Here is a 15,884-nt window from a genome sequence, read left to right as displayed (position 1 = left end):
TGAGGTTCAAAAAAACAAATAGGAGAGGATTTTAGTAACCACGTAGTTGATGAGGTGGTTAAACTGAACTATCCACTTTGGAAGGGCACCACCATGAGAGAAGTTATGGTTGAGAGCTATGCAAACACCAATTCCTTCCTACCTACTATTACGGTCCGTTATGTGAACCCCTCCTTCCTTGTAAATAGCTAGCATGATAGTTACTCCAACAAATCCCTCTCATTTCAAATTTTCCATATTGTCAAAACCTAATTTTGAGTAGTTCAATGACGAAATCCCACATTGATGATATCAAATGGGAAAAATGGAATTTCCATGGGTTTCTATAATAGTAGCACGATGCCTTCGATTGAGAGGCTCGACAAAATTTGCATCAAGACGTTGAACTTTCCCCATCCAAATATGATGGTCGGCAACCAAAATGTGAACCCATCCTTCCTTACTTACTTCCAGCTGTAGGGTTTCAACCCGTCATGTGTTATATGGAGGGAAGTCGGAGGCCTGCCAAAGTCATTAAGGGTGTCCTATTTATTTATGAGGGTTTCACCTCGTGTTAAGGTGTGTATCTATGTAAGAGGAGGGTTTCAAACCCATTTAGTGTGTCTAATGTGCCATATGATAATATTCTTTTTCATAGTATCCACATCAAAGACAATTTACATCACTAATAAGTATCTCCTTAGCCTAGGCATAAGAAAGCCATATCATATATGTTAGGGATGAGTGTACTCCTCCTATGTATGTGTGTATGTTTCTCTAACCTTTTGTGATAAGCAGAGATAGAGCTTTCCCGATATCTACGTTTTACTCGTCTTCCATTAAGGGACAACAATAAGCTACTATGACATAAAAGAAGGCATAAAATAATATAATCACCAACAAGGGGTGCAAACAAGTTCATACAACATATAGCACTAGACAATTGTGATGATATTACCACTACTAGTTGATTAGATTCAAATAAGAATTCCTTCCTACTAGCTAAGGTTCACAGTGCAAACCTCTTCTCATCCTTACAACTATGATGAAAAGAATCCATCAGTGGGACTAGATCATATTATCTTAAATCAAAACCCTTATCATTTGGCATAATAGCTAAGGAGTTCCAGGGCATGCCAAGGAATGAAAAGGTGTGCTAACACATGGCAGAAAGCATCAATGGATGGTGAGGAGTGTCAGGAAGAGTTAGGGGAACATAAGGGCGAACTAGGTCAAAATGCTTGGAAATGAACAAATAAGAGTGTGTGTCAAGGAGTGTCAGTGAGTTCCAGGTGTCCCAAGGATGAAGTATTTTAGGAGAATTTCATAATAGGACTTGCATGAGGCAAACCTATGGTTGTGATAAGGTGCGGAGAAAGTAATTTGAGAGAAAGGGAGACTTTGGGTTGGGCACAATATTGTTTTGCTAATGAATTGGTTGGGTTCCCAAGTCACAAAAAAAGTAAGGTTATCTATGAGGGTGTTAGTGTCAGCCAGTTCAACCTGTAACCAATGATCAAAGATGCTCTTACAAGGTGTTGTTAGGGTGTCAACTCAAACTTTGGTCATTTTAGTGGGTCTTCAAATAAAAATTTGGTCATTGTCTAGTGTGTCTAGGGCTATTTCCACTCTCTCAAGAATTTCATATGTCGATCACTTTCATCACTCAGTTGAGTCTACCATCATGAAAACATCATTAATATCACTTCAGTGACATCATCATGGTCTCCATTCAGCTTAGTGTCACCATTAGGTCATTAGGGTTAAGGTCACAAAAACAGTCATTTCATGTATAAATCAGAAAATGAGGAGTAGCAATAGGTAAATTTGTTCAATAACACTTGATTTCAAATGTAATTTATGTTTTTAGATATAATAATGTTCCTAAGGTTCTAAATTTACAATAAGAGGTCTTAAGGCTAAAAAAATAAAAAAGAAAGTGAATTGGTGAGGTGGGCCATCATACCTCATTAATCACTTAGACACCAAAAGCAATTTATAAAAGCACATGGACGAGATCATTCACACTCATTTTCATTTATCTACCATCCTAGCATCGAGCTCCCCCCACGTGTTTGCAAAAAGTTGTGATTCCATAGCCCTCACTGGCAAAAATTAACTATCGCTGCGCACAGGTAGCCTTCGCTGCACACTTGGACAGCACACCGCGCACAGGAAGCCTTCGCTACGCATAGGGAATAGTTGTCAAAAATTGTTGTTTGACCACCAAAATTCAATTTTGAAAGCTCTTCTTCATTCATGTCATCCTCAAAGCTCTATAACAAGTAATTTTAATCATTTTCATGCCCTCCTTTGCCTCATATGTTAAGAAAATGATCAAATAGTTATTCTTCTAGGGTTTACATGATTTTCATTGTTTCCATCTTCAAATGATGATTTGTTGCCATAAACCCTAGATTCCTTGTCCCTACACCTCTGTTTGCAACTAATACACCATTTTCATTCATCACAAATCCTTATCCCCTCATTTTCTATCATTCTCCTCTAAAGCCTAATCTACCCTATCTCTTTCTAGGATAGGCCTATGTTTTGGCCTTTTCCACCCCCTCCCCTTACTCATTTCCAAAAATTCCTTTTCCCCCTACTCACTAACATCATCCCCTACCCTCCTAAATTTCCTTACAAATTTAGGAAACTCCTAAGTCCATCATACCACCTAATTCCCTCACAACAGCAAATTTCACTATTTTTGCTTGCCTTTCACCTTGGGTTTGAAGTATGGAGCCTGACTCATCACCATAAAAGAAGAGGAAGTACAACAAGGGGGGAAATATACTTAGGTTTGAGCCCTCTAATTGTAATGAAATCACATCCTCACCATTTGTCATGAAATGCTTTGAAGATTTCAATTGTTTAGGGTTTTGTCAAAGAGTGCAGGAAGTATGTTACCACGAGCATCTCACAAGTATATTTTCCCTCACCTTGAAGCAAGACAAGATCACCATTGCAGCAATTGATTTCATGTTTTCAGTGCATTCCATCTCTCAAGCTACATGCATACCAAACCATGGTGAAAACTAGTTCAAAGACATGAACCTTGACCTAGAAGAGTACAAACCCTACTTGAAATCACAATACAAAGGAGCTCAATCACATGTTTTCTCATTCAGATACTTATTGGAGAGATATGAACTTGTTGACAGTGTTGGACCCCCCAACATGTCAAGGGGATATCCATGGTAAGAAGTCCCAATTAGACATCAGACCGTTTGGTGTAGGAGTCCCAACAGTGGGTCATATGGTAATGCCTTGACTGCGATTTTGCACAGAGGAGAGTAAGATAAATCTGTTGGTAGAAAGGGTGTGATCGGTGCGGTGAGTCAAGGAAGGTGCATGAGAGGCTCTAACACATGTGGGTTGATATGAGTGTGCCCCTTAGAAACTTGTAATGGTACTCAGCTAGGAAGGGAACAGATGAGTGAAAATGCATCACAAGCTGGAAAGCAGGTCAGCTGGAAATACAAATTGATGGTTAATCCAACAACACATTTTCAACAAGATTCATATAATTGCATGAAATACAGTTCATACAAAACTATGTAAGTTAAAAAACATACATTGCTATAGCAATCATAATAATCCAACTACCATAACAACATATGCATGAAAACGTGTTGGTTATTATTATATAAAGAAGTGTAAGTTCCAATCATACAACACATCTATGTAAACCCGCTAGCCCCAACAATGGAACGTTACAACCACATCCGCCTACTCCTCCAAAGAGTTGAACAAGCTATGTGCAGTGGAGAAGCCAAGGCGCATTACAATAAAATTCAAACTCTCTCCAAGATAGTCTTATCGGAAGCTTGGCTGACCAAAAGCCTATAAAATGAGTTATGAGGGACTATTTATAGCAAAGGGTGGGGTGACCATTGACATTCCCCTTTGTGACAGTTCTTCTAGCCTCATGATTCTTCATCAACTCTATGATTGTTACATCCAACTATTGACACTTAACTTACAGTTGACATGACATTACATTACAATGCACATCTACTCATGTGAGACAACAAGGGTTGAGCAAGCCATGCAAGACATCACTGACACTTGGTCCATTGTGATGAGACCAACTCTTTGGCATGCTTGTGATGGTGAAGGTGGTGCACTGATGCCAAGTTTGGTCGTCCATGATGGTGTGCATGCACCTTATGGCGACATCTTGCTGAAGTGAATTTTTGCCTCTATTGCAACTGGTGCATTGGTTTTTCTCTTTCATCCAACTCATCTGATAACATGCACATGGTCTTCTTGGGTGTAGCTAAACCGGAAACACACTGATGCATAGTGTCTATGTTGATCTTCAAGTGTGTGCTAGTGGTCATGCACATCAACTTGCCAAAGTACATGTTCAGCTCCAGTTTGATTTTCTTCTTTTCTTCGCCTTAGTGAGTGTGTTAAATGGCTTGGATTGCATGTGTGCACACAATGACATGCATTCCATTGAATCCATTACATTCGATCAACAACATTTCTCACCATGTTTTCTCCATGCTAGCTGTTGGGATGGATCCCTAACTTGTACGGGCAGAGTTTCATCTATGAGTGCATCTTGCCAACATTGTTGTTCCTGTTCTTGCTACAACTTATTCGTTTATCCATGCACCTTCATGTTCTTCCTTGAGTTGCTACTTAAGAACATGCAACTCCTTCCTTGTTCCATTCTCTGTCTTCGCATGGTCTGCATGTCGCGCAGTCACCTCATATCCTAAGTCTCCAAAGTTGCTTTCGTCATCAGTGGATCTCCTTGATCTTGCAACTTTGTTCCTCCTCTATGTTGTCAACAACCTTCCTCTTCCATTCATTGCATTCACTGCATTTGTTGCATTCGCTGTATTCGTTGTATTCCCTGCATTCATTACATTCGTTGCATTTTTTGCATTTGGTGTGTTCACTTCATTCACTGCATTCGTTGTGTTCACTACATTCATTGCATTTGCAGCATTCGTTTCATTTGCTGCATTTGTTGCATTTAGTATGTTGGTTTTAGATGCTACTCATGATGATGCTCATTATGATGTTGTTGCTATCATATCTTGATGTCCTTGTCTATGAACAACTTGATATCTTCATGAGTAGGCAAGCTCATAGACATTTGATTGACTGCATGTCATGGTGTGCTATGAACAATGTCTTAGACTCTACTCCCTTGGAAACCATTGTACCTGGAATGCTGAGAGAAAAATGAACACATACAATACCTGGAAACATGGCAACACTCGTCGCAAGTAATATGTCAGTCAAAAAGCAAAATTAACATGAGAACTGACTTGCAACATACTTGTGTGACTGATCATGAAGGTTATGCAATTTCACCAAGGAGGTCGAGAGACTGATTGCCAAGACCACGCAAGGCAAAATATGGATTACTGGGAGACTGACTAACTGCTGGAACTGTGCAATGCACAGTCCAATCTGGCTACTGACTGCTGGAATTGTACAATGCACAATCTCAGTTGGAAATGGTTGTAGGCTCAGTGACTGCATTGAGCAATTTTCTGGGCCAACGGTCACTATCCCTCAAAAATGCGCAAAACAGTCCAAAGGAAAGTGCCTATGTAGAAATGTGCATTTCTGGAGAGGAAGATAGAGCATTCCTTCCCCAGATTACGCAATGTTGTCTTAGTGAAGGCATAGTCCCGACCAAGGTTGGTCTGACTCGCTAATAGGCGACTGAAAGCAAATATGATAGTGGATGCATGGTGACACTTAGTGAAATTAGAAGTGATTGACAGTGGATGCAAACATGAATGAAGGATTCAGTGAATAGATCAACATGCATGTGGGTGAGGTGAGTTTTTGAATCAACGACCTTTTGTGAAAAACAGTTTCATGCATATCACAACAGTGAGATAGCAACAAAAAATGAAATAGTGTTAGAGGATAAGTTAGTATACATGTGAATGACAATAATTTCTCAAATAAATCAAGCAAAAAATACTCACATAAGAGAAAATACAAAAAGAGACCGAAATGCAACACAAGGCATGGAAAGTAGGCTCACCCCAAAACAATTGAGTTGAATGTGTTGACTACTCCTAGATGTGATGTGGGATGTCAGAGCTGTAAGGTTGATGTGAGGAATGAGCTCTGTGGTGTCTAGTTGATGAGTTTTGATAGCATCAAGGTTGTGATGCCCATGGCACAACTCTAGGGAAAACGACACTTGGTGGAAGGGTTTTGAACTAATCCTTGCATCTAACCTCCAACTGCAAAAATAGATCGTTGAAACAAGGGATGCCTTCGAATGTTGCCTTGGGAGAAGAAACCCATGCATGGAAGTTAGTTTTGCTCGGTCCTAGAGGGAACCGGTCAATTCAACTACACATGCAAGAGGTTGTTCGACTGCTGGGAGAAAATGCACATTTTTAGCTTGGAGCTAGGTTGGCTTCCCAGGAGATTTGCAAAATTTATGGGCAAAGTAGCTGGTTGTTGCCCAGATTTTCCCAAATTCTATGCTGAGTAGCCTTGTTGGGGAAAATTGCGTAATTTACTCTGTGAAGGTTGACTGGCAGAATTGCGCAATTCTGGTGCCCAGGAGGCTGCCAAACATGATTATGCAATTTCTTGAGGGAAAGCTAGTTTCCCTCCAGAATTATGCAATTTCTTGGGGGAGTTGCTGAACCTGCAGCTCGACCAAGTCCAAGTGAATACCCTATGAGGGGAATGCATCGAGCTATTATCAACATGCTTCCTTTGTGCAAGCAAAAACACTGAAGCTTGTGAACTTGACAAAGTAAGGTAAGTTGCTGTGAAATGTTGGTAGGGAGGCTCCAAAACGAAGCTAAGGAAAAATTTGGGGGCTGGTTGTAGCCACTACAACACTTGGCGACACACTCGTAGAACTCTAGCTCTCTGAATGGACCTTGTTCGTGAAAAGCAAGTCTAACACCTCAGAAGTATTGTCCAGTTCTAATCTCATCTTGGTTTCACACTATCTTGATTGTAAGATGTAGAATTTTCCAATATCTTAGTCAATTAACACACATTCCAAGCCAGGGCAACAAAGTTATTTCGATTGGGGTTGAGGGGTATATAGGTGCACAAGTAGTATAGTCGTAAGAGTCTTAGTTTTATATCTGGTGTTGCTCTGCTGCCAGCAAGCCTGGACAGTAACCCAGTGGAGTCACATAGGAAAAAAAGCATGGCTCCATTACTAGCGAGCCTCGTCAGTACCCCAACAAAGTTACTTGCATCACCTCCCTATTTAGTAATCCTTTCTCTTCTTTTGCCTTATTCATTTTCCATTTTAATTTTTCAACATTTTCATTTTATTTTATTTTTTTCATTTTTTCAACTGTGCATAGGACTTATTCATTTCAAAGATGGAAGAGGGATCCCAACTTATTGAGAGCAGATGAGGTTTTTCCAGCAAAAAAGAAGTTTATTTTATCCTTGACGTGCCTATTAAGGTTTCCCCCCTCACCTATACTCTACTTGATTGAGATAACAAGGGTTAACCCAAAAAAAACCGAGTAAAGAAGGTGAGACTAGTTAGTGTGCAAGCATTCTATTTTCACCAAAGTTTGCTTCAAACAATACATAATTTCCTTTGACATATCATGGTCTGAAAGTAACAAGTTCATCATACAGAGGCAGGATGACAGATAACTAAGTAGTGATAGTTGTACAAGCCCTCTTGTACTTCACCCAGCTCGTTTCAAGAGTCATACATGGTTTCATGTGAAACTAACCTATGAACGAAACAAGCAAAATAAAAAACAATAAAGCAAAGCAAGAGCAGAATCGAAAGTAAAAGAAAAGTAATTAAACAAACAAGCAAGCGAGAAAGAAAACAAACAAAGCAAGTAAGCAGAAAAGCATGCAAGGAAACTGACAGAAAGCAAACACTACTCTTACTCCTACACTAATAGTGCATGGGCCTGATCACGTGAAGTGATATTTCCAATGCAACCACTGGCGCATTGGTTGGCCCATGTTGGTGAAGGCTTGGTACAAAAGCAACCCAATCGTCCGAATCAACAAGTAAGAAACATATAAAAATAAAGACAGCCACACTTCATGTTTCAAAGTTCCCACAGGACATAAGTGAGTGCAAGTGCATGACGAACAGTTCATGGACTTATCATAGTGTTGTGTGACATTTTGTGCAACTTTGAAGCATAAGCACACTCTTGAATGTGACATGCAAGCAAACAAAAGAAACAAAGATAACTTACGTCGCGAACAAGTGCTTTCAATGTAATATTCCTCCAATGCATGAGTGATGGGATCATGCAGTTTGAGTGGAGGAATTATGATCTATGTGTGAGATGGATCTTCAATGCATACAGATGAGTGATGAGGAGCCTCGGGTGATTGAATGCTTTCATGATCGGAAGTGAGACTAACCCCAAGAGAGCGAGGACCTGACATGACCATCAACTCGAGCTGAAGTGCCTCGATAGTCTTGGGTGTTTAAACTTCATTATCAGATAGATCATCATAAACCGGTGGCTTTGAAAGATCAACTGTGATATGGTCATGATCGTGATAAAATATGGAAACAAATGGATCGCGACCACCATGATTAGAAAAATCAATGACTTCATTGGCATCCTCATGATCAAATGAATCAAATAGAGGGGTAGACGAAAATCGAACAAAATCATCCTCTATGTTTCCAGAAAAGACAGATGAAAGATCAAGTGGATTTTCAATGAAAAATGTATCCTTGTTTTTGTCGAATGATGGAACAACATCTAGTGAGTCCCGCAAGTGATCAATAATGGGTGCATCCATGGATGAATACGCACATCTGAAATCATGGATGGAAGGTTCACAAAAGATGTTAGGAAAGAACAAAGGGGGCTCGGACTGAAGGGAGTCATCCTTTGCCGAGTGTTGATGCTCAAGCTCCCACTCATACTCTTCGTGAATGACAATGCATGTTGGTTGTGCAACACCAACTCTGTCGATGGGTTGTTCTTCTTTCACAATAAGTGAAGAGTCTGAAATGGATGAACACAAGACAATATCATCTGGAGGAACACTTGAGTGTGAAGACGGAGGTCATAGAACAAAATCCATATGAGAACTCGAAGGACACACAACCAAATCTGCGTGAAAATTAAGTGAAGTGATGTTTGGAGGATGTGAGAGATGAACAAGTGTGTGAGCATGATCCTCAACATCGCTCAACAATGCTAGAGCTATTGAATGAGAGGAAGGTGGACAGTCAGTCGAGATAGTGACCGCATCCACATGAGATTGTGTAGCTCCATCAGTGAAGAATGTTGAGCGAGGCTTGATCATAAGCTTCTTCTTGGGACGAGCATATCTCTTAAGGAAATACTCAAACCGGTCCCAAAGATAGGAAAATTTAATCTCACTCCTCGGAGCTTGAAACTACAAGTCACAGAAGCATTTCCAAAAATCAACAATTGATTCATGTGGACCCTTCCGTTGCTGTAATAGTTTCTAGTCAAGGTAGTCTGGATCAAAATGATAGAAAGTGTCTTTAATAAGATCAAAGAAGTTCTCAAGTGAGTGCACGTTGTTAGCTGGTAGGCTAAGCAGCCATCAGTGTGGAGATTCGGGAAGTGTGTGTGCAAGCATCAAGATGGCATGATCGTCAGAACACCCATCGTCCTCATGAAGCATGGAAAGAAATTCATGTAAGTACTCAGGCTAGGCCACTTCGCCTTCACCACCATATGTGTAAGTGGACAAGAGATCGAAAAACTCCCCCATGATGGAGACATCTTCACGATTCAGAAAACAACACGGAGGGAGAAGAGTGTAAGAATCCATGAAATATATGAAAAGGTTCAAAACTCGATGAGAGGACATAGCTTTTCATCAGGCCCTAATTCTAGAACCAGAAATGTTCACGGTGCTGGACCCACCAACATGTTAAGGGGATCTCCCTGGTAATAAGTCCCAATTAGACATTAGACCATTAGGTGTAGGAGTCCCAGTAGTGGGTCATATGGTAATGCCTTAACCGCGATTTCTCACAGAGGCAAGTAAGATAACTCTGTTGGTAGCAAGGGTGCGACCGCTGTGGTGAGTTAAGGAAGGTGCATTAGAGGCTCTAACACATGTGGGTTGAGATGAGTTCGCCCCTTGGCATCCTGTAATAGTAATCGATTGGGAAGGGAACACACGAGTGAAAATGCATCACAAATTGGAAATAAGGTCAGCCAACAATCCAAGGTGATCGTTAAACCAACAACACATCTACAACAAGATTCATATAATTGCATAAAAAATAGTTCATACACAACTATGTAAGTTAAAAAACATACATTTCTATAGCAACCGGAATAGTCCAACTACAATAAAAACATATGCATGGAAACTTGTTGGCTCTTATTATATAAAGAAATGTAAGTAACAATCATACAATACATCCATGTAAACCCACTAGCGCCAACAGTGTAATGTTACAACCACATCCACCTGCTCATCCAAAGAGATGAACTAACTTCGTGTAGTGGAGAAGCCAAGGCGCATTACAATACTGTCGTAGCTCTCTCCAAGATAGTCTTATTAGAAGCTTGGCTGACCAACCCTTTGGCATGCTTGTGATGGTGAAGGTGGGGATCTAATGCCAAGCTTGGTCATTCATGATGGTGTGCATGCACCTTATGGTGACATCTTGCTGAAGAGAGCTCTTGCCTCCATTACAACCAGTGCATTGGTTTGGCTCTTTCATCCAACTCGTCTACTAATATGCACATGGTCTTGTTGGGTGCAGTTGAATCGGCAACACACTGATGCATATAGTCCATGCTGATCTTCAAGTGTGTTCTAGTGGTCATGCACATCAACTTACCGAAGTACATGTTCAACTCCAGTTGGACTTGCTTCTTGTCTTCGCCTTGGTGAGTGTGATGAATGGGTTTGATTGCATGCGTGTGCACAATGACATGCATGTTGTTGAATCCCTTGCATGCGATCAACAACACTTCCCACCATGTCTGCTCTGTGCCAACATTTAGGATGGATATCTAAGTTGTACAGGTGCAATTTCATCTATAAGTGGATGTTGTGCCCACTATTGTTCATGTTCTTGCTGCAACTCATTTGTTTGTCTGTGCATCTTCATGTTCTTCCTTGAGTTGTTGCTTCAGCACATGCAACTCCTTCTTTGTTCCATTCTCTATCTTTGCATGATCTTCATGTCACACCATCACCTCATAGCCTAAGTCTCCAGAGTTTCTTTCATCATCAGTGGATCTTCTTGATATTGCAAATTTTTTCCGCCTTTGTGTTGTCAACAACCTTCCTCTTTCATTCATTGCATTTGTTGCATTCCCTGTATTCGCTGCATTCATTGTGTTCACTGCATTCGCTGCATTCATTGTGTTTGCTGCATTTGTTGCATTCGTTGCATTTGCTACATTCATTGCATTCGATATGATAGTTTCAACTACTGCTCATGATGTTGTCGCTATCATATCTTGATGTCCTTCTCTACGAACAACTTGATATCTTCGTGAGTAGGAAAGCTCATAGACATTTGATCGACCGCATCTCTCGATGTGCTCTGAATGGTATCTTTGACTCTGCTCTCTTGGAAACCATTGTACCTGCACTGCTAAGAGGCAAATGAATACCTACAATACCTGGAGACATGGGAACACTCATGGCAAGAAATCTGTTAGTTGGAAACCAAAATGAACTTGAGAACTAACTTGAAACATACCTGTGTGATTGATCATGAAGGTTGTAAAATTTCAGCCGGGAGGTCGAGAGATTGACTGCCATGACTATGCAAGGCACAATCTGGACTGCTGAGAAACTAATTGATTGCTAGAACTACGCAATGCATAGTCTAGTCTGGCTACTAACTAGTGGAATAGCGCAATGCGCAATCTCTTTTGGAAATGGCTGCACACTCAGTGACTGCATTGCACAATTTTATGGGCCAAGAGTCACTATCCCAAAGAAATGCACAAAACAGTCCTGATGGGTAGTGCCTGGGTAGAAATTCACATTTCTAGAGAGGAAGATAGAGTCTTCCTTCCCCGGATTATGCAAGGTTGTCTTAGTGAAGGCAAAGTCCAGAAAAAGGTTGGTCTGACTCACTGACGGGAAACTCAAAGCAAATATGACAGTTTATGCATGGCGAAAATTAGTGAAAGTAGAAGTGATTGACAGTGCATGTGAACATGAATGAAAGATTTAGTAAACAAATCAACATGCATGTGGGTGAGGTGAGTTGCTGTATCAACGACCGTTTGTGAAAAACAGTTTCATGCATGCGACAACAATGAGATAGAAACACAAACTGAAACAGTGCTAGGACAAGATAGTATACATATAAATGAGAAAAAATGCTCAAAGAAATCAAGCAAACAATACTCACATAAGAGAAAATACAAAAAGTGACAAAAATGCAACACAACGCATGGAAAGAGGCCTCACCCCAAAAAAGCTGAGTTGAATGTGCCGACTACTATTAGATGTGATGTGGGATGTTAGAGCTATAAGGTTGATGTGAGGAATTAGCTCTGTGGCATCTAGTTGATGAGCTTTCATAAAATCAAGGTTGTGACGTGCATGCCACAAATCTAGGGAAAGAGACACTTGGTGGGAGGTTTATGAACTAACCCTTGCATGTAACCTCCAACTGCTAAACCTAGATCCCTGAAACAAAGGATTCCTTTGTATTTTGCCTTAGGAGAAGTAGCCCATGCATGCAGGTCAGTTTTTCTCGATCTCGGAGGGAAATGGTCAACTCATCTGTAATGCAAGAGGTTGTTCGACTGTTGGGAGAAAATGCACATTTCTGGTTGGGATCTTGGCTAGGTGCCCAACAGATTTGTGAAATTTTTGGGCAGAATAGCTGGCTGCTACCAAAATTTGTGCAAATTTTTGGCTAAGTAGCCTTGGTGGGGAAAATTGTGAAATTTTCTCTATGAGGGTTGACTGGCAGAACTGTGAAATTCTGGAGCCTAGCAAGCTGCCAGACAGGATTACGCAAAATATGGAGGGAAGGTTGGTTGCCCTCTAGAATTGCAAAATTTCTTGGGGGATCTGCTTAGCCTGTAGCTGGACTAACTCTGGATGAACAACCTGTGAGGGGAATGCATCGAGCTGTGATCAACATGTTGCCTTTGTGCAAGCAAAACATTGAACCTTGTGAACTTGATGAAGCAAGGCAAGCTGCTGTGAAAAGTTTGTAGGGAGGCTCCAAAAAAAGCTAAGGCAAAATTTTGGAGGGTGGTTGTACTCGCTACAAAAAAACCATTGATGAAGGTTGTCATGAAGTTATTCACATGTGAGGGCATATTTTCTAGGTTATATCAATACAACATAAGACTTCTCATGCACTTTATAGCTGCCAAGTCTCTAAATTTGTCCAACCACTTGTATAGGAGCCTAACCAAAATGTCTGAAAGGGTGAAATTGAAAGGAAAAGTGCATTATCCTGGCCTCTTTCATCATAGCCTGATAAAGGTTATAGTACTCCATCAATTGAAAGAGAAGAACATGACATGGGACACCTTCATTGAGGCAGCCTTGAAAACGCATATAACCACTTCACCAAGTGAGAAAAAAACCATGTTAGTACATCCCATGAAGGTGGGGTCATCAAGAAAACATGATGAGGTTTCCAAGGCACCTAGGCGTGAGGTGACCAAGATATATCAGAGATGCAGAAGGTTTGTGTTTTCTCCTCAAATTGAGGAAGGGGCCAATCCTACTACATCAGTAGAATAAGGATCACTATCACATCATGATGGTCCTTTGCATGATGAGGAGCCTATTGAGCATGACTTCGACCTAGTTGAATTGGAGGCACATGATGAGCATCAAACCCTGCAACAAGTCATCAAGGAGAAGGATTCTCAGATCATGGAGCTCAAGGACAATTTTGAAATGCTCAAATTCATCATTTCATTCCTTGATAAAGAAAATAGTCAACTTAAGGAAAAACAGCTAGTCATGGAGAAATAGCAATTCAAAGCCAATAAACAAGAGATGAAAGGCAAGGAAGTGGTCGACCATGAGGACACTAAGCATCATGAAGGACATGTGGCAAGGAAGAGACCAAGGACAATGGGTCTTAGGAAGGAACTTCAGAGGGAAAGAGAACAAAAGCCATTAATGGAAGAATTAACCTTTGAAGATAGGATTGCCATGGAAATAAATGAGGACAAGGATTTTTGGCTTGACAAAGTCAATTTCCACCTTGGGAAGTTCCTTGACAAGGCCAACAGGTATAACAAGTTGCAAAATAAAATGGCCATCCATTATTACACAAGGAATAAAGTTGCCAAGGTCAAAATCAAGTAGTTGAAGGAAAAATGGAAGGAAACCCTAATCAACCAAGAGGAGAAGGGTAAGTTAGATTTTCTTTATGATGCATCCATAACTGTATAACATATCTCATTAGGCATCTCTGGACAAATTTTATGAGGATTGGGAGAAAAAATTGTCTTTTGGTGCAGACTAGTGCAGACTTGCAATTGTTTGGTAATTTTTTGTCTAGGACTACAGCGAGCTCACGTTGTGCTTCCTCCTAGGGCTACAAATGATGGAAAATCATAATTTTTGGAAATATTATAATCCCCTCTCAAAAACCGTTTTCCTACTTTCTTGGTTTGGGCTGAGTTTTTGAGAAATTTGCAAAAAAGAAGCCAAGAATCATCTTTTTGCCACTCTTTTTCCATTTCGTTGCGCACATGGTGATACCTTGGGATAATGGTCATATCTCAGCCAAAAATGGGTCCTTTTGAGTGAAAAAAGACTTTAAAGACTTCTCAACTCTCCCGTATTTCCAGAACAAGCTCCAGATAAGGATTTGGAATTCATAAAGGCACTCAAAAATGGCCTCCAACAGCTCGCTGCACACTTGGAAATATCTGATATTTTTGTAAAATTTACACTGTGTAATTTTTGGTAATTCCTAGTTTGACTTTGGTAAAAGTCAAAAGAGTGAAGTAGATGAATGTGAGGGGTAAAATTAAATGTAAATAATGGGTGGTTAGTCTTTGTAAGCTGTTTTGATGTAAATTTGACCTCATTTATGAGAGAGGTTGGAGTCAAAGTTAATTGTAGAAGTTGTTTTTAACTTCCCTAAACATTAGGGTTTGGTTAGAACACCTCATGGAATAGTTCCTAGAGTCATGGATTCGACCCCTGAGAGTGGGGAGATCTTGTTTTGGTATTTATGTATCAGTTTCTCAATGATAGAATGGGTTGGATTTCAGAGGAGAACTATTGTAGCTTGTACTTGGACATTTTCTGGAAATCAAAGGACACAATTTGCAGCTATTATCTAGGAATTGATGTGTAGTAAGTTTGTGATGTTATTTTTTCTCTTTTATAGCTTTATATGAAAGATATTCATCTTATCTTTCCATTGATCAATTCTTCAATGGTTTTCCTTATAGTTTATAATCAAAATTATTTGCATAAAGCTCTGTTTTGATGGAAAAAACATTATGTGTTACTTTCTTTCTTGCTTAATGAATTCATGTTTCATGCTCATTAAGACTTTTTTCTTCTTCTAAACACTATACTACACCTACAAACCCTAAGATCCATCACAAAAGTAATGCTACCTTTCTCCTTTATATCTTTTCTACTCTAACCCTTTGACCCTTTAACCTAGCTACCTGGTTTTTCTCCCTTATCCAGCAACAAAACCCTAAATTTTCCAAAACCCCCCTGAGCCTAGCTATCTAGCCTAAAATAATTTACATTCTAGTCATCTCTTGGCTGTGATTTCATAGAGATATCCCTTTCTAGTTTGGTAGGGCTAGCTATCAAACTAAAAGCTTGGTCTGTGGTTACCTCCGTTGGTCTCCTCATCAACCTGGGACATTGTGGAGGATAACAGAGGGCATGACAACTAGGGAGTGGCAAGGCGTTCTAGTGAATGTAAGGTTGCCAAGTGATGGAAAAATTTAATGCTAGTTGTGAAG

The sequence above is a fragment of the Pinus tabuliformis genome, chromosome X, assembly GCF_031772625.1.
Source record: "Pinus tabuliformis cultivar Carrire ecotype Pingquan chromosome X, CPIR1, whole genome shotgun sequence".
NCBI lineage: Eukaryota > Viridiplantae > Streptophyta > Pinopsida > Pinales > Pinaceae > Pinus > Pinus tabuliformis.
Note: the sequence above shows the minus strand (reverse complement) of the source record.